The following is a 19,388-nucleotide window of genomic DNA, read 5'->3' as shown; positions in this document are numbered from 1 at the left end:
AGGAGTCGGTCCCAGTGGCAGAGGGTCTGAGGCCACAAACTTCTTCAGCATCACCTTCAGGGTCCTGTTGAAGCCCTCCAGTAACCGTCTGTCTGTGGGTGGCAGACTGACATCTGAATGGAGTAAACCTTTGGTAGCTTACACAATTCACAAGGCTGGGTCAAAAGATATTGATTATTCTTAGTGTTGATTGAGTTAGCTGGGTCCCACCCTGCCGTGGTGGCATGGCAACGGGTCAACGCGGAAGCGAATCAGTTCATTGCTAGTTAAATTCTCTTTCTTTTTCATTTGTTTTCACACATACTGCTCATGTTTTATCTTTCTGGTAAACATTAAGATCAATTTAACATTGTGCGTGAGGGACAAGTCATCTTCAAAGCCAAGTGAACAGTTGATCCTTATCAGGGAAATTCACATGCCCAAAGTTTGTTGATATAGAATGAAGGTTGCAGGCAGTCACCTGTGCTCCTGGTGCCTGTTTCAGCTAGTTACAGCCACACAGATCAGTTTGTTGTTTCTGATTCTAGTTTCTCTTTCATTTTCACTGTAGTTTTAATCCCCCAGAAGTACTATCCCATGTTTGTTCTTTCTAGCAAACAGTGCAGACCAGCTGATACTTCCTATTCTGGGTTATTAGCAAAGCTAGGTCAGTTATCAGTCCATCTTGCCCTTAGCAGGAGAGCATTCTGGGTAAGCAAGCTTGACTGATTTCCTAAGATTGGAAATAACATTAACACCAGACTGAACCACAGACCATAACCCGGAGGGTCACAAAAATATTTTTGTTTTGGTAAAGCAAAGGATTTCCATTAGTATATTTCACATGGAAAGTCCCACTTCCCTACTTGTAAGTAAAAAGAGATGGTGTGGGAATGATGCCCACAAAAGGAGACACACAAATCAGAAGTGCACAGAAAGGCCTTAACTCTAAGTGACCCGAGGAGCTGGTGAGCAGGAGCAGCTAATGGGAGTTTTGCGAAGAGTTCTCCAGGTGAAGGAGGAGTGACTGTGTGACCCTGGGGGTGAGTTTGTTGTCTGTAGTGTGTGTGCTTGTTTGTTGTGTACGTGCTGCTTGACTGAAGTATACGGTGTGGTCTGTTGTTTGGGGGACCGTGTGCTGAGCCTAGCGGCCTGTTAGGCAGGGCTGAGCGCTTCTTAACGAGGCTTTGATCCCCAAGCCTTTTAGCCGCCATCAACCCCTAACCAGGGGGTGGCTACCAGGGAGAACTGCTGGCCAACCAATGTATTCCATGGGTCTCCTGTCTTTCAAATACACTCATTCATGATTTGGGTTAAAATCTGGATTATTTACAATGGGTGTCACTAGCGAGGGAAAATTTATTTTATTTATAACAAACCGCTTTGCACTCGCGGGTTTATTATATTTGTTTATAATTATTTTATTATGGAGGCCATGATTTTTTATTAATCCCTGGTAGGTTTGACTCTTTTCAGGGTTCACCGGGTGTCTGGTGTGAATTGCTACCATCTGCTTACAGCATGAGGGAATTTCGTCTGTGCTGCTGTATTCATTTAGATGGACTATATGGGCTAGAGGGCATAACATAACCCAGTCCCTGTCCAACATTAAGCAGCGTTAAACAAGGTTTGGGGTTTGGTATATAGAGCCTTCAGCCTGCTTAGTACCATGGCGAACACACCATTAAAAAGCATGTCAACCTTTTATTAAAGAAAAAAAGGAAAAACTATTAAAGCATTTGAAGTATTAAGTAAGGCTTTTATATTAACAGCGTTCTGTGTTTCCTTTCTCTTTAGGTGGGGAGAGTTTTAGAAGAAAAAGCCTCCTGGCTGACTGTCTCTTAGATGGCGTCAAAGCTGGTAATAACTATCCTTTGGGGAAAAGGATAGAAGTTAGTTGAGATGGGCTGGAGATGTCATTACTGCTGCTATTGTTAAAGTCTTATCCTGTTTCATCCCAGGTGGTGTTTGGGATTCAGCTGGACCCAGTAGAAGTGGTGGTGTCCTCTGGGTCTCTCTCTGGCCTGGTCTGGCCTGGACGTCTCTCAGAATAAGGGCAAAGAAGGTCCAAGGTCCCAAGAGATGGTGGGGCTGGCAACGCTGTGAAACTTGCTCTGCTATCCTCCATCTCATCTTCCTTATTTTCACTAGACAGTCTCCTCTTAACGGGAATGGCGGCTGCAATAGCCCATCCCCACCTTATTTTGTCCAACAGTTAAATCTAGTTTCCAATGCCCCAATTATTGGTTTATTGGGTGCTAGTTCCACACTTGTTTACCAGGCATGATCTTAACACCACCCTTGAGTTATATCAGGCCATTATGTTCGGACTAATTCAATCTTTCTTTCTCTTTTGTATCTTTTCAAATCAAAATTTGTTCTTATAGGTTATTGTGACGTCTTATGAACTTTCAATCACTCTTTAGAGTTGAACTCAGAATTAGGGACCATTTTTAGGTCCACGTATCTCCACAGTGCCCACTGGGGAAAGTTCTCCCCAAGTACCTGCTGCTGGCAAAACAAGCAGTCCACCCTGGGCTACCACACGTCTCGCTGTTTCCCTCTGCAGGCTAGCGATTTACATCCCCGCTCTTGTTACGTTCGAGTGCCCAGTCCCTTGTCTTCTGGACATCCACAAACCGCAATCTACATCGCTCCGCTGCCTCTGGGGGAGCAGTGCCCCCCAGTTCCCTGCTTTCCCCTCAGTTCAACACTCCCCTTAGCACAAGGCACTTAGACGTGTCTATAGTAAAACCAACTGAAGTTAATGTAACAGATATTGAGGCTAAAATAGGAAAAGAACACGTTAAAAATTACTTAGACAAATTAGATGTGTTCAAGTCATCAGGGCCTGATGAAATGCATCCTAGAACACACAAGGGGCTGACTGAGGAGATATCTGAGCCATTAAAGCAAGTACAAGGAGAGTCTGGTAAGGTATTTCTCACCCAATAGTCCATCCTTGCAGCCAGAAGCGCCGTAACCTCAGTAGACGTGAGAGGCCAACAGGGCGTGTGGAGGGTCCGGGGCTCCCCACAGCAGTCTGGGATCCCTGGGCGGCTCTTACCATGGCCCGGTTCGGGCTTGCAGCATGGCCAGCAGGCTGGGCCTCGGGAGGGAGAGGAGGAGCAGGCAGCAGGGCCCCATGGCAACGGGGGGCTAAGGGCCATCTTCCCCTCCCCCCACACACACACTGGGAAGAGGCTGGTGCTTCTAACAGGGGCTACACTTTGTGGCAGGGCTCCCCCAACACGAAGCGCAGCCCTGGCTGGTGCCACTCCACACCTGCCCAAGGCCTGCAGTTTGTGGGAGCGACACGGCCCCTGGCCTCCAAACTACACCCAGGTTAGAATAGGGGCAGTCATGGCCCCCCTGCTTCCAGTGCCTCTGTTTGCAGCACTTGCCCAGTGCAGAGAGCTGGGATCCACTTTTCATGAGAGACTGTCACTGGCAGAGTAGCGCCTCTGTAACGGATAACAGCTTGTGACCGTTCTTCTCTTCTAGAGTCCCAGACGTTTTGTCTCTTTTCCTAATCAGGGCATTTCATCTTCAGCTAGCCCTGAAGGGCCTCCATGTCAGAGTCTTTTCTTCAGATTCTTTTGTCTTTTGCCCAGGCCTGAATCTAGTCCAGCCAGTAACCACAGGGCTGGGTCGAAAGATGTTGATTATTCTCAGGGTTGACTGAGTTAGCTGAGACCTGCCCTGGGTCAGTGACATGCTTCATCTCCAACGGTTTTGGAACTCAATATTCTACATTTTCAATATCTCTTAAAGTATTCTCCATACAAACATCTTGCAATAACCGTGATGACGGGTTCATATTTAGCTTCTGGCAGAGAACACACGTGACCCCCCCACCTTTGGTGAAGTATCGAGAAGCTGGTCAGACATAGGTGTAATGGGCCTGGCTGGACATGCCTGTGTCACATTAGGTAACCTGGGACTCCTCTCTGATAGACCACAACCTTGTCGTGGTGGAGAGACTTGCGTGGGCTAAAGACAATCAGAGCTAATTCCCCAGCTCTTTCATACTCCTGGTAAGGTCACCCTTGGTGACCAGGTTGGAGGGCAAGGCTCCTGAGTAACCGGGGTCTGAACTTCACAAGACCCCAATGGTGGATTGGGCGCATAAGAGGAACTTCTAGACTCTGCAGCTGTGAAGGCGGATGAGGGCTGCAGCAGGAGGGCGGCCCCTGGTGGTAGTGGATCCCCTTGCCATTGGGTCAGGGTTTCCCTCCTGTCAAGTCTCGTGTGATTACCACCTGTGCACTGGTTTCCCCACACTAAAAGATTTCACGTGCAGGCCTCTTCCAAAGGGCTCACACCCGCCCAAAGCCCTGCAGTGACGGATGAGTGGCAGGGAAGACAGGAGCCGTGATCCCAGGGAGTTTTCCGTCACAATCTGCCCGCAGGTAGTGGCCATGGGAAGGTCGTCTTGTGCTTGGATGAGACAGAAGGGCGTTTCGGCAGCGGCGGTTATGACCGAGCAGGTCTTTTTCGGATTCCCTCTGCTCACCCGAAATGGGGAGGGGGGCTAGAAAAGTTGCCCCCAAACATAGGCTGTCTTACACTCCTAGAATCATAGGAGATGAGGGTTGGAAGAGAGCTCAGGCGGTATCTAGTCCCACCCCCTGCTCTTCCGATTGGATGGCTGCAGTCAGTGGGATCACTCAACTCCACAGCCGAAACAAGAGATAGAAGACAATGAATTTCACCCCCTGGAATGGCCGCACCTTATGGACTCCGCACAGTGAATGCCCAGAAAGAAGATTTGCCATAATTGTCAGAGAACTGGCAAGACTCAGCATTGACATTGCAGCTCTTAGTGAGACCCACCAGGCCGATGAGGGCCACTTAAAAGAGGCTGGAGGTGGCTACACCTTCTTTTGGCCAGGAAACCCACCTGAAGAGAGTCGCATTCACGGGATTGGCTTTGCCATCAAAAATAAGATCGCCAGTCAGCGTTTGGAGCTTCCCCTGGGGATCAATGAGTGTCTCATGACTCTTCAGCTCAAGCTTAAAAACAACCAATTGCTACAGTGATCAACGCATACACTCCAACACTTGATGATGAGGAAGACAACAAGGAGCACTTTTATAGCGCTCTCAATGCAGTCCTCAGCCACACCTAAGGCCGACAAATTCAATCTCCTGGGAGATTTCAGTGCCAGAGTTGGATGGGACTCCCAACTCGGGAGTGGCACAATAGCCAAAGAAGGGGTGGGAAATGTAAACCCTAATAGTATTCTCCTCCTCAGCAAATGTGTGGAGCATGATCTGCTCATCACAAATACCCTCTTTAGGCAGAGCAACAAATTTAAGACCACCTGGAAACATCCTCAGCCCAAACACTGGCACTTTCTTGACCATGTTATAGTCAGAGCCCAAGATTACATGGATGTCTGTGTAGCATGAGCTATGAGAGGCACAGATCATTGTTGGACAGGCCATCGATTAGTAAGATCAATCATGTACCTGCAGCTCACGTGACCACATTGCAAACAGCCAAAGACTAAGCGAAAACAGTACAATGTCAAAACACTTCAAGACCAAGCCAGCTGCGAGACGTTCCAGCAACACCTGTCTGAGGAACTCTCTAACTTGCCTGACAACTTCCTTGACATTTAAGAGCACTGGGATCAACTTACAAATACCATTCATAGGGCATGTGCTGAAACCATAGGATATTCCACTCATCAGCACCAACACTGCTTTGACGAAAACAACGAGGAAATCCTGGCATTAATTCAACAGAAAAGAAAAGCATTCTGTAACTGGCAAAATGATTCCTTTAACCAACGAAAACATGAGGCTTATCACCTGCTCAAAGCCCAAGTCCAAAGGGGGCTACATGACCTCTAAACCAAGTGGTGGCAAGAGAAGGCCTCTGAGATCCAGGGTTTCATAGGCCAGGATGACATGAGAAGCTTCTTTCAAGCAGAAAAGTTATATATGGGCCAAGCTCCCAAGGCCCAACCCCCTTATGTTCCCAGGACGGCTCCACCCTCCTCAAGGACAATGCTGCCATTAAACAATGTTGGAAGGAGCACTGCGAGAGCCTATTAAACCGCGACTCCACGGTGTGACGGGTTGGATCACAGAAACCCCCCTGGGAGCTGCCACCTGATGTGCCCAGACTACTTCTATCCCTGCTTTCCCTGCCAGCTCAGGGCTCCAGCACCCTGTCTTGCTGAGCCAGACACTCCCGTCTGCTCCAGCACAGACCCAGGGTCTGAATTACTTGCCCCAAAGCTGCAGGTTTACCTGAAAACAGCTCACAGAAGTGTTCCTGTCTTTAGCACTCAGATGCCCAATTCCCAATGGGGTCTAAACCCAAATAAATCCGTTTTACCCTGCATAAAGCTTATACAGGGTAAACTCATAAATTGTTCTTCCTCTATAACACTGATAGAGAGATATGCACAGTTGTTTACTCCCCCAGGTATTAATACATACTCTAAGTTAACTAATAAGTAGAAAGTGATTTTATTAAATACAGAAAGTAGGATTTAAGTGGTTCCAAGTAGGAACAGACAGAACAAAGTCACCAAGCAAAATAAAATAAAATGCGCAAATCTATGTCTAATCAAATTGAATACAGATAAGATCCTCACCAGTTCCAGAATGCTCCCTTTTACAGACTAATCTCCTTTTAGCCTGGGTCCAGCAATCACTCACACCCCTTTGTTCCAGTTTCTTCCAAGTATCCTGGAGGGTGGAGAGGCTCTCTCTTTAGCCAGCTGAAGACAAAGTGGAGGGGTCTCCCACGGGTTTAAATAGACTTTCTCTTGTGGGTGGAGACCCTCCCTCCTTACTTCTATGCAAAGTCCAGCTCCAAGATGGAGTTCTGGAGTCACCTGGGCAAGTCACATGTCCATGCATGACTCACAGTCTTTATAGGCGGAAGCCTTGTCCACATGGTATCTTGTATGTCTCCAGGAAGACTTCTTATGTGGATTGGAGCATTCCAAGATGCATTGTTCCCCAAGTGTTTCCTGATCAGGTACTTAACCTGGTGAATTCCTTCCTAAAGAAGCTGACCAAATGCCTCACAAAGCTTACTTAGAAATCAAGCAAGCATACAGCCCATATTCTTAACCTCAAGTACAAAATGATACATGTGTACAAATAGGATTAATAGATATAGTAGACCATAACCTTTACAGAGCTTTGTTACATGGCACAGGCAGCACAAAACATATTCCAGTTATGTCATATTCCCATAAAGCCTTATGGGAGGTACCGTCACAATCCCCATACCTGAAGTGGTTGTGGGTGAGGACAAAGTCACAAAGCTCAGCCACCAGGTGTGCTGTGGCCTCATCAGGGACACTGTTCCTGACAGCTTGTAGTCCATCCTCATGTGGAATATTGGTGTAAAGAGCTTCTACATCCATGGTGGCCAGGATGATGTTTTCATTATAATCCAAAGGGGCTGACAAAGGAGGTGCGGTAGTCATCATGAACAGGTCGGATCATGAACAGGAGGCTGCCAGGCAACTCTCCAACACCACATTCTACAGGCCACTATCCTCTGATCCCATGGAGGAGTACCAAAAGAAACTACACTGTCTGCTCAAGAAACTCCCTGCTATAGCACAGGAACAAATCTACACAGACACACCCCCAGAACCCCAACCAGGGGTATTCTATCTGCTAACCAAGATCCATAAACCTGGAAACTCTGGACACCCCATCATCTCGGGCATTGGCACTCTTGCAGCAGGATTATCTGGCTATTTGGACTCTCTCCTCAGACCCTACGCTACCAGCACTCCCAGCTCTCTTCGAGACCCCACCGACTTCCTGAGGAAATTACAATGCATTGGTGATCTTCCTGAAAACACCATCCTGGCCAGCATAGAGGTCATCTAGTCCAACCCCCTGCTCAAAGCAGGACCATTCCCCAACTAAATCCACATAGTCCACACAGAACAGTGTCTGTCTCAAACACGTTACACCTACAGATATACTGAGGCCCGTTTTCAGAGCAACAGGCCATCAGTGGTACTTTTCAGGTCTGAATTGGAGTGCGATAGACCACCAAGGGAGGTGCGTTCCCTATAGATGTCACCTTCAAGGTGACCTATAGAATGGACAGCTCCAATTGCCTGTACACATCCTTGTCTGAGTCTAACACTGGTAACGAGGCTGCGAATGAGACATACAAGGATCGTGCCATCCTACAATCTTTAGAAAGAGAACAACCGTCTCAGTTGGGGAGAGATGTCACAGATCCCATCTTTCTCATAGCACCCACTGATAAATGCTGGCATGAATTTAAACATGTGGATCGTTCCTTTTCCAGCCTTTGAAACCATTTGGGACAATACCAACTTAACAGTTGCTCATCTTTAATTAAGTCAGGAACCTTTCCCAATCTTAAGGATTGCAATGTACCAGTGATCGCATTTACAATGTATTCCCCATATGCAGAACATATAATTTCCTTTCCTAAATGTTGATCCCTGTACTGATTACTGTTTAAAGTAATTAGCTGATTAATTTTACATTGGGTTTCATTAAATAGTTGGGTTATGTCATGCATATTATAAACAGTAAATCGCTTTTTCTGTGACAATCCCTTTATTTCCTGTAACATTGGATTGACCACTTGGTTGGCTTCCTCTTGTAACACATAATCTATATGTTTGCGAATTTTTCAAATATCTGCTCGGTTCCAAATCAACTTTCTGAACCAAACAGTCCTGTTAGGGATCCTATACTTCTAAGAAGATTTACGCTACACTTTCTCCTAGAGGTATGTGGTTTATGGATTTCATTATCCATCCCCAACAGAACAATATTTTGCACTTGTTGTTGATAGGCTGCAATCTTATCCACAAGTCGTACTGAGAAAAAGGAAGCCACTTTGGTGTGCTGACAATAGCTAAATTTTCCTAGATACCAATTAGACAAATTTAACACTACAGGAATATGCATAAACCGAACCTGAGTAATTACTTCCCCTATTATGGACGTTGTGGAGAGACCACTAGCAGGTCCTGGGTTTATCATTGGACAAGTTGCATCATGTGGTATTGGATTGTTATAATTATGGTTAATAATTGGATCCGGAACCTTAAGTTTAAATGTTACATTTAGTACATATCTTTTACTTTTTGATTTGGTCTGAAAAGTAGCTATAATGAGCACTTTATATCGTCCTTCATTCAAGTTTATATAAGGTTAAACTCCGCCGCATTATCAGAGTATTACAAATAGCTTTGTTTCTTCAAGTTCCATAAGGTATTCTGTGTCTCAGGGAAGTTGAATTGGTTGGTGAGAAGGTATAGGTTTTACATCCTCCCCCTCTGAGTTATCATCTAAGGGCCAAAGCTTTTTCCAGCCACTGGATGGCAAGGAGATTACTCCAACCAATTGATATTCAAAGGTGACATCTTTCCCTCTAATCTCCTTAACCTGGTGTATAGGACTGTGGATAAGTTCTGGGTTGAGTATATTAGTCCGCCCCTTTTGTGTTGGTATGTTTTGTTTTACATGCTCAGGCCATTGAGCACGACCGTGTCGTCTGGTTTCATGTCCCAAATTCCTGATTTTGGCTCAGTCTTACCCTTAGAGCAACGATAAGGGTGTAGTAAATCAGAAATATCAATGTCCAGTTTATGGTTGCAATCTGCTGGACTCCAGCTGTCGTGATTCTGTCGGATGCTGTTCACTTAAGTCCTGAGGAGGAAGTTGCTCCAGTGATCGCAACCTCCAGATGATCGGGTATCTCAAGATTTGGAGTGATCAACACCAGAGCCTTGACAATGGCGTGTTTTAGCTGGGATACTGCTTCCGTGTGTTGCTCATTCCATTTCTATTGGACACTTTTATTTAACAGTTGGTACAAGGGACCTGCAATTGAAGCAAAATTGGGGATGAAATCCCTGTGGTACCCCGTTAAACCCAAAAAGCCATTGGGTCCTGTGGTAAAGGCAATGTTTGGATTGTATCCACTTTTTGTTACACCAGGGTTTTACCCCATTTTGTCAGGGTGCGGTCCAAGAAAGAGACATGATTGGCCGTTAGCTGTGCCTTGGCCAGATTTCATTTTAGCCCTGCTTCCTTTAGGATCTGCAGGAGCTCGTCAAGTCTTTTCAGATGCTCTTTCTTGGTTCGTGTTGCTAAACAAAGGTCATATACGTATTGAAACAGAACAGTTGGTTTAGAAAATTGTGACAGTATTCGCCTTATTTGTGCATGGAATAAAGCTGGAGAATTTTTATACCCCTGGGGTAATCATGTCCAGGAATATTGAACCCCCTGGAAACTAAATGCAAAACGATACTGTGAAATGTGGGCCAATGGTGATGTCCAAAAACTGTTACTGATGTCAAGGACAGTAAACCACACAGCCTCTGGATCAAAGAACTTGATTAGATCTGGCATTTTGGCCACTGTAGGGGCACAAGTGGGTGTGACCTGATTCAGGCGTCTGTAATTAATTGTGAGATGCCAAGATCCATTTGGTTTCTTTACAGGCCAAATATGGGAACTGGCAGTGTAAGTACATCTACGTAGTACTCCCTGTGTCAGTAAAGACTTGATAGTCTTTCCTGTGTATGGGTTTGCTGGTCTGGGTAAGGATATTGTCTTTGGGCTGATATATCTCCTCCTTTCACAACAATAGCGACTGCCATACATCCACAATCATGTTTGTGTTTAGCAAAGGCATCCACATGCTTGCGAAGTAAAGCCTGTAACTCAGGTTGGTCTGCATGATTAGCCACTATTTTGTTCAAATCATACCCCTCAGGTTCAGAGTCCTCCACTGGAGACACCATGTCACATTCAGGTATGATCACTGGTGAAACATCCTTTGCCTGTTCTACAGTAAGACACAACAATTGGTTACCCAAATCAAGGACACATCCCTGTTTGTATAGGAAATCAGTTCCCAATAGACAATTCCTTGGGTCTGCTAATTTCGTCAACGCAAAGGTATGAACCTTTCTTAGGTGACCTATTTGTACTTCAATGGGTTTAGAAAGTGTGGTAACAACCTGATTGCTTGCAAAAGTTGCAAGTGTTTTTGTACGCCCTGATGAGAGAGAAGAGGATCTAGGATCCTCGACATGGATAATGCTAATTGCTGCCCCAGTATTTATAATAAAATTCCTGTAGCTGCCCCCTACCACTGCAGATACTGTGGGTCTCCTGCTTGCATCCCTGCCTAAAGGGGCTATGACTACACTCAGGGCCAGTTGGCACCATGCCTAGTAATTTGTAGAGTATGCAGACAAATAATCTACATGTTCTCCTTCTGTCTCTTTGGAGGCAGCCAACTCTGAAAGAGGAGAGGCTGTCGACCGGAGAGAAGGAAATGGGTCAACGGATGCCACCGGACAGTTTGAGGGTGCTGGGCCTTGGCCTTCCATCATCAGTTTATTCATGCGTGCTCAGAGTTCCCGGATATCCCGTCATTGAGCTTCAAGCGTCTGCTGCACTGTCTTAAACATCATTACAACTGAGTCCTCATCTCTGTGGGGAGGCGTGACTTGGATCTCTGCAGGTGTGAATTGTTCTGAGCGACATCTGAAAAGAAAGGGACACGGTCCCAGGCCCCTACATGGGGTCCAAACGCATAACCCTGTTGAGGGGCACACCCACTCGAAGATCCAGGATTATTACGTGGGTTAGGGTCATTTTGCCAACGCTGGTACCTAGGGAATTTAGGAACACCTCGGCCTAACCCTGGGGGTCCCTCAATCCTCACGGTGGGGTCAGCCCGTGGTTCCTGAAGTATTGCAACAGGGGCTCCACGCTGACCTATTTTAAGGTCTCCCTGAGAATGTGCCTTGGCCAGTAAGGCTAATGCCTCCTTCAAAGAAGTGCTATCAGTTACATGCATGTTAACCATTTCCTGCAAATGGGGAAGAGAGTTATCGACCAACAAACTAACGTACGGTGGCTCCTCTGTTTCCTCTGCCACGTGACTGTGCCATGCTGCACTTAACGGCAGGGTGAAACTGATGTGGGGACTCATTAGGTCTCTGCTTTAAGTTAGACAGGAATGCCACTCCAGCCTGCCCCGGATGCTGATTATGTTCCAACAGGGCTACTGTGTCTTTAAAAGAGCTCTCTCCTGCCCTAAACTCAGGTGGCAAAGGACTCCCTAATGCTCGATTCACTGTGAGTTGTAAGATTTTAACCCAATCTTCCCTTGGGAAGCCAAACACTTTTGCTGTTTCTTGTACACGTTGTGCATGCATTGCAACCGAAGAATCCTCCATCTTCCCTACTTGCTTAGCTACCAGATCTAGGGTCTTAATATTTGTAACAACTGCTACAGGGCAATCAGAATTAGAATCTGGGGATCTTTTCTCCCGATCTGGATCTGGGCTTCTATTTGAGTTGGAATCTATAATTTCTATGTTTTGACTTCTCCTGTCCACGTCCACATTTTCCTTATCAGAGCGACCAGAACTTTCCTTTGGAAAGAATCCTGGTTGAGCAGGGTAACTTTCCGTAAAACCTCTACATCCTACACTCAAGGCATCTCCACACTGAGGCAGGACATCTCTCAGTCCATTAAGATCTGGTGTAATAGGGTGTTCTACCGGTACACCAGGAGATACCAGAATATACCAAGCGGGTGTAGAAGGTCCACGAAATTCTAGGGACCTAGGCAATGTTGATGATCACCCAAATGTTAATAAGTGTCCACCCAAAGGGGCTGGGTCTCCTGATCTATATGGTGCCAATGTAACATTGGGTGGAGGAGCAGGAATTGCATCTCTCTCTGTTGTAACCTAGAGATTACTACATCACAGGCACTAGCTACTTGTGTTACTTGTGACATCTCATCTTCTAGTCCCTGAACAATCGCAGTCTCTAAAGGCGCTCCCTCTTCACTATCGGGGCAGACTCTAACACAGGAGAAGATATTTCCTCCCCCTTTTACATTACTAGTCGCTTCCTCTATGATGACATTCAACTCCACCTCCTCTGATGACACCCTGGGATCTCCTTTTTCTATCTGCAGACTGCTAGTAGCTTCTGCACTGCCACCTTCCTCTCCCGACTCTCCCTGTGGCTCCTGAGACTCAATCTCCAACTCTGCTTCTGAAGGTACCGTATCAGACTGAACTCCCTCTCTCGCCCTACTTCTAGCAATTGGCCCTGCAGGTTTCTCTGTCTCCGTCGGTTCCACCATGCCAACGGGGATGGGAACAGATTCTCTGTCCTCCTCTAACACATCTCCTATCTTTTCCAGCTCTCTGATTCTTTCCAACAGCCGACCACGGTCTGATTTATTGCCGTCCAGTGAGCTTAAGCTGTCAGCCACTTGCTCCTGCCAACTCCGTGCTTCCTCTCCTGCGTCCTGTACCTGGTACCTTCACCATTCTAACGTTTTCTCTTGGGGGGAGGGATAGCTCAATGGTTTGAGCATTGGCCTGCTAAACCCAGGGTTGTGAGTTCAGTCCTTGAGGGGGCTATTTGGGGATCTGGGGCAAAATCAGTACTTGGTCCTGCTAGTGAAAGCAGGGGGCTGGACTTGATGACCTTTCAAGGTCCCTTCCAGTTCTAGGAGATGGGATATCTCCATTCATTCATTTATTTATTTTTATTTTAACTGCTGCTTCTTCTGGAAAAGTATTGACTGCTCCTCTGACACTACATGTAGCTGATTTGTTAAATCCTGAATAACCTTTCCTCCCTCATCCAAAGTTTGCAGGGCTTTCCTGAGTAACTCTAATTTTTTATTCCATTTCTTTCCCAGCAAACTACAAGCCTCTAGCAGACATTCAACAGCTATTCCCTTCACCAGTTTAGCCTCTCTTTTTTTCTGCTCTGTTTCTACATTAAACACCTCACTCACAAAACCCCATGGGTTACAATGCTCAGAGATCATCTCACTATTCCTCACCTGTACTAAACCTCCTCCATGTTCCTGAATGGATTTCCTGGCGAAGTTTTCTAAAGCCAGACTGCGGGTAACTCTAACAGTCTCTACTCTTGCCCTTGCTCCACTCACCTTAACACGTAACATAGAACTCATTTCAATTCTAGAACTTCACTATTGATTAGCCTATGTAATAAACTAGATAGATAGATAAATACATGAACACTGCTGTTCTTTACTCTGAAAACTGAAAGTGTCCCTTTACAGAAACAACAGGAAACAACACCCCAAACCGGATTTTACGCTTAGTTCAATAAGTCCCATGTAAACAATAGAGGGGTGGAGGCGCGTTCCCCTTTCTTCCCTCAATGGCTCGTAGCTGATCGAGAGGTCTCTTTCCTCTTTCAGGACCTGCCAAAGAGCTGGGGGGAACTGAGACAGATAGATCAGAGGTTCAGCCCGGGAGAGTTGAGGGAACTGAAATAAGGTAGCTCGTACTGTACAAGTTCTGAGTTACTGCAGCCTCTTGGTGGCAATTAATACACAGATTTATCAACTAGTGTAGGTCATCGGGTCCGATGTACTGCTAATATCTTATCGGTATCGTTCATTATAACTTCAACCTTCAACAAAGCCCCTTAAAAGCGCATATCACTTTAAATAATACCGCTATTACTCTTTAGCTTCCAAGATTAAATTCAAAACCTCTAAGCTAAAACACTAAGTCACACCACAGTTCATAACAGGAAATACTGGGAACGGTGCCAAGAAGCAGTCACAGGAAATCAGGTTCCTGTGTTCTTAAGAGTGAGTGAGTGAAACACACAATCTTGCTCTCTAACTCATTACTTATTCCTCAGGCGAGATTCTGGGGGTCTAAAGATGCCTGGAATCCCTGAAAATCCCTGTCACACACTCCTCGAGTCTCCTGGCTGCTTGCCAGTCTGTTGCCTGATTGAGGAGGTTAATAATATTAATTGGGATAGTGTGGGTTTTAAGCTCGCCGATCTGTTTGATCAGAAGATAATAAGGTTCTTGTCCTGAATCAGGCTCCACCGAATTTACAAAGGACCCTCGTGGGTATGACAGGCAGCTCACACGGAGACAGATAGAGCCTTAAAGACTTTTTATTAAGATAAACGAAGTAGTAATTAAATGGTAAAATAATCAGAGTTACAAAGTTACAATTGTGTTACTGCTATTTAAGAGATACATATGGCATTATGGTGTTCTATGCTACAAATCCCCCTTCCGTGATAACCTGGTGGTGAGAGACACAGGCCCAGCCTCGCCTCTGGAGGGTCAGGTTTTTAAATTCTTGGGTGAGAGGGGCAGAGCTTAGAAGAACCTGGAGCTAAGAGCTATCGGAGCTAACTTAGAGTTAACTTAACTAACTTAAACTTAAACCCTAATACACAAAACTAAGAACAAAAGCTTAGGAAAACCAAGCTTAGCCTAGTCCCCTTGGAACGTAGAAAGTTTTAAGAAAAACAAGTACAGGCTCTCTAGCAAGGCCCTTTTTTATAGGGCACAAGGGTCTGAACCCTCCTTCTATGCCCAAACTTCATTTCTCACTGTAATGGTGCCCTTCACCGCTCCTCTCAAAAAAACAGCCAGAGACCGCTTCTGTGCAAGCACCAATGCCCTTTTATTTGCAGTATTTGTTCCCACCACCATCTATATACAGTTCATTCAATACAGCCAGCTCCCTGGGGGACAGCTAGTCTCTTCAGCTAGCAGGGAACTCCAACCACAGGCTCCTTCTTTCCCTATTCCTCCCCCCACTTCCTTCCTGCCAGCTCTATATAGTCTCCTGGCTGATTAGGCCCACAGGTGTTTTTCCTTAAACCCTTTGGCGAGCCACACCCAGCCAGCCCCAATTAATACTCCTTACTTGGAGCTGGGCTAACAGGGGCCTGGCACAGGTCTCCTGGCCAGCTCCTGTTACATGCCTGCCCCATTAAGACGGGCAAGGCCCGGCCTACTTCAGCCCTTTCGCCCCTCAGCCCTTTCGCCTTCTACCCGTGGGGGGACCCTTTCAGGGAAGACTCCCCACTCCTGACCGGGTGCTCCCCGGCCACCTCTGTTGGTGATTCCTCCACCCCTCTTCCACAGAATGTACACTGCTCCCGGAGGGGTGGCCCCCCTAATTCCGCCTCCACCCGCAGGTCGTCACACCAGTCACAGCACCCCCCCCCCAGTTCCTCCTGTACCTCGGGTCGGGGTACTAAATTCTCCCCACTCTCGGGCAGGGCCCCCTGCACCTCAGTTTCCCCCGTACCTTCCTGCGGGTTCGGGGCCTCCTCTGTGGGGAGCGGTGTTAAGGGTGGCTTCCCTGGGTCCGTCCCTTCATCTGATGGATTCTGGCCAGCCTGCTCCCCCATATACGCTTCCCACAGGTCCACCCTCTCTGGGCTTTGTTGTCTAGGAGTTTCTTTGCCATTTCTGGGACCTTGCTCATCCCCCCATCCTGGGATCCTTGGGCTGGGGATATTCGCCCCCTCCCTCAGGGCACCCCACCGCTTCCTTCCAGGTAGTGGGCCCCAGTCCCTGCCTAACACTACCGGCTACGGTAGGCTCTCCAACACCCCCAGCCGCTTCCATCTGAAGCGGCCTCTCGCTTCCAGGGGTACCTGGGCTACCAGGCAGAACTTCTGCTAGTCTATAAGGTGCCAGAGGACTCTTTGTTGCTGTTTACAGATCCAGACTAACACGGCTACCCCTCTGATACTTGATACATATTAATGACATTAGATCATACAAACATACGTTATTTTTGTTCTCCTGGTTATGTCGGTTCTTTCCTTGTGGTGTGCCTGCTAAGTTTGTGGGTACAGACTTGGAAACCCCCTTTGCCATTCTACCATTATCTATCTGGGTGAACGGTCCCAGATATAGATATGCTAACTTTGCCTTAGCTTAACATACAGAATAAGACCTGTAGGTCCCTTGCATTACAGCCGAACTTACTTGAATATAAATCTATAAACCTATTACAATAAACCAAATACTTAAACTATAAGAACAGATAGATATATATGCAAGCAAGCAGGTTAATCCTATAGGCTACACTCACAAGCTGGGGACCGACTGGCTAAGTGGCAGTTCTGCAGAAAAGGACCTGGGGGTTACAGTGGATGAGAAGCTGGATATGAGTCAGCAGTGTGCCCTTGTTGCCAAGAAGGTTAAGAGCATATTGGGCTGCATTAGTAGGAGCATTGCCAGCAGATCGAGAGAAGTGATTATTTCCCTCTATTTGGCACTGGTGAGGCCACATCTGGAGTATTGTGTCCAGTTTTGGGCCCCCCAGGACAGAAAGGATGTGGACAAATTGGAAAGAGTCCAGCAGAGGGCAATGAAAATGATTAGGGGGCTGGGGCACATGACTTACGAGGAGAGGCTGAGGGAACTGGGCTTGTTTAGTCTGCAGAAGAGAAGAGTGAGGGGGGATTTAATAGCAGACTTGAATTACCTGAAGGGGGGTTTCAAAGAGGATGGAGCTCGGCTGTTCTCAGTGGTGGCAGATGACAGAACAAGGACCAATGGTCTCAAGTTGCAATGGGGGAGGTCTAGGTTGGATATTAGGAAACACTATTTCACTAGGAGGGTGGTGAAGCACTGGAATGGGTTACCTAGGGAGGTGGTGGAATCTCCATCCTTAGAGGTTTTTAAGGCCCGGCTTGACAAAGCCCTGGCTGGGATGATTTAGTTGGGGTTGGTCCTGCTTCGAGCAGGGGGTGGACTAGATGACTTCCTGAGGTCCCTTCCAACCCTGAGATTCTATGAATGAAGCCAGGCTGTCCTATTTGTCCCCCCACCTTCAAAATCCTTTTCCAGGCTTCCCTCCTGTTCCTGGCACCAAGAGGAGCTGCTGCTGGTTCCAGCAGGCAGGCCTGGAACATGGAACGGGGCCGGGTGCTGGCTGCGCTCCCAGCCATGTGAGATGCATGCACAGCAGTGCACATCCAGACCTCATTTCTGGAGGTGAAGTTACACCCATGGAGCCAGGCTAGCTCTGCCTTTGAGGCAAGCAGATTTCCTTCTTGGCTGGCACCAACTACCTCGGTATTATTGAATTACATTTTTCAAGACGAGGCCATTATAAAACAGAGCGGCCAGGTGGTGCCTTCCACATGGTGACTGATTCGCATGGTCCAAAACATACAGTTGAATCACATCATTCAGTGATGAATAGTCCCCCGAAGTTCTGAAGCTATGTAGGTTCCCTCTCAAACTCAGAGAGGTATAACAGTGCCCCCCAACCACACAGCTGCCCCAGCACATCCTAGCTTCAGAGTGTGTGGGGCCAGGTCACCAATCTGAGTTAGGGGCAGTGAGCAAACTTGGATTAGGGGCCAACTCAAACTTTTACCAAACCTTTGGGTAGGGTGACCATATTTCCTTAGGCTGAATACAGGACACCTGGTAAAATTACTTGTATTCAAGTGAGTTCAGCGGCAATCAATCAGAACTATGCAGGACAAACGTCCAAATTAACATCAAGTTGACTGAGCCCCTATTAAAAAGAAATACTGCATAGTTAGATTATTTTTATTTACCTTCTTATCTTTAAGGCTTTGGGATTCACACAAGGAGAGGTGACACACACATTCCTGTGCACCTCTCTCACACAAGGGGGTGACCCTTGTCACCTCTGGCTGGGCCCCTGGGATGGATCTACCATTCCTGGTAGCTGGCACCGCGTCTTCCCAAGGCAACATGTGGCGGGGCACGCAGGTTCACATGCCCTCTGATTTCTGCCAGGGTTTACACCAGAATGGGGCCAGCAGCAGTCTTTCAGCACTGTGCAGGAGGGAAGGGATAGGAGCTTCTTCCAGCGACAAGGGAGGAGTGGGGGATGACCTGGCTCGTGTTTTTGCGGAGCCCATCTCTTCCCCCCCGCCAGCTTGTCCCTTCCTGCCCGTGCAGTGTCAAAAGGCATCTAACACCTCCAGGCTGCTGCTGGTACTGACATAACCCAGCTGCTTCCTGTCGGTAGACAGGATACGGGGCTGGATGGACCTTTGGTCTGACCCACTAGAGCCAGTCTTATGTTCTTATGTTAAGTTCTAAAATGCATTGTGCACCAGGGCCGAGGGAACCTGACTGCAGGGGCTTCACTGGCTGTGGAGCCTGGCCAGAGAGGTGGCGGAGCAACCCCGCACTCCCTGCCTCCTCCCCTGAGTGCACCACGTTCCCGCTCCTCCCCCACCCTTCCGGAGCTTGCTAACGCTGCCAAACAGCTGTTTGGTGGCAGCCAGGTGGGAAGCGCTGGGAGGTAGGTGGAGGAACGGGGACGCGACGCACTCAGGAGAGGAGGAGGAGGTGGGGCATGGGAGAGGTAGGGGGAGCTTGGCTGTTGGTGGGTAGCAGAGCACCCACTAATTTTTCCCCGTGGGTGCTCCAGCCCTGGAGCACCCATGGAGTCGGCACCTATGGTGCTAGCCCAGCCAGAGGCAGTGGGGGAAGGAAGGACCCTGCTGGTCAGGCTGTTGGCGAGCTGAGTGCTCCATCGGGGGGCTGATTCTCCGCACAGCACTGGGAGCCCTGCCAGGGG

At 47.5% G+C, this 19,388-nt stretch overlaps 1 protein-coding gene across 1 annotated transcript in view; it reads left to right on the top strand.

Annotated features, from left to right (window-relative positions):
- Positions 1 to 8,072: 8,072 nt before the first annotated feature.
- LOC101942234 (interferon-induced very large GTPase 1-like) overlaps positions 8,073 to 19,388 on the top strand; it is a 34,548-nt gene continuing 23,232 nt past the window's right edge. The window contains exon 1 of the mRNA XM_065587412.1: positions 8,073 to 13,056. The gene's annotated coding sequence lies outside the window, so the exon portion shown is untranslated. The remainder of the gene's footprint in view (positions 13,057 to 19,388) is intronic.

Source organism: Chrysemys picta, chromosome 3, assembly GCF_011386835.1.
Source record: "Chrysemys picta bellii isolate R12L10 chromosome 3, ASM1138683v2, whole genome shotgun sequence".
Classification (NCBI taxonomy): Eukaryota; Metazoa; Chordata; order Testudines; family Emydidae; genus Chrysemys; species Chrysemys picta.
This window is presented reverse-complemented; position numbering and strand designations above follow the sequence as displayed.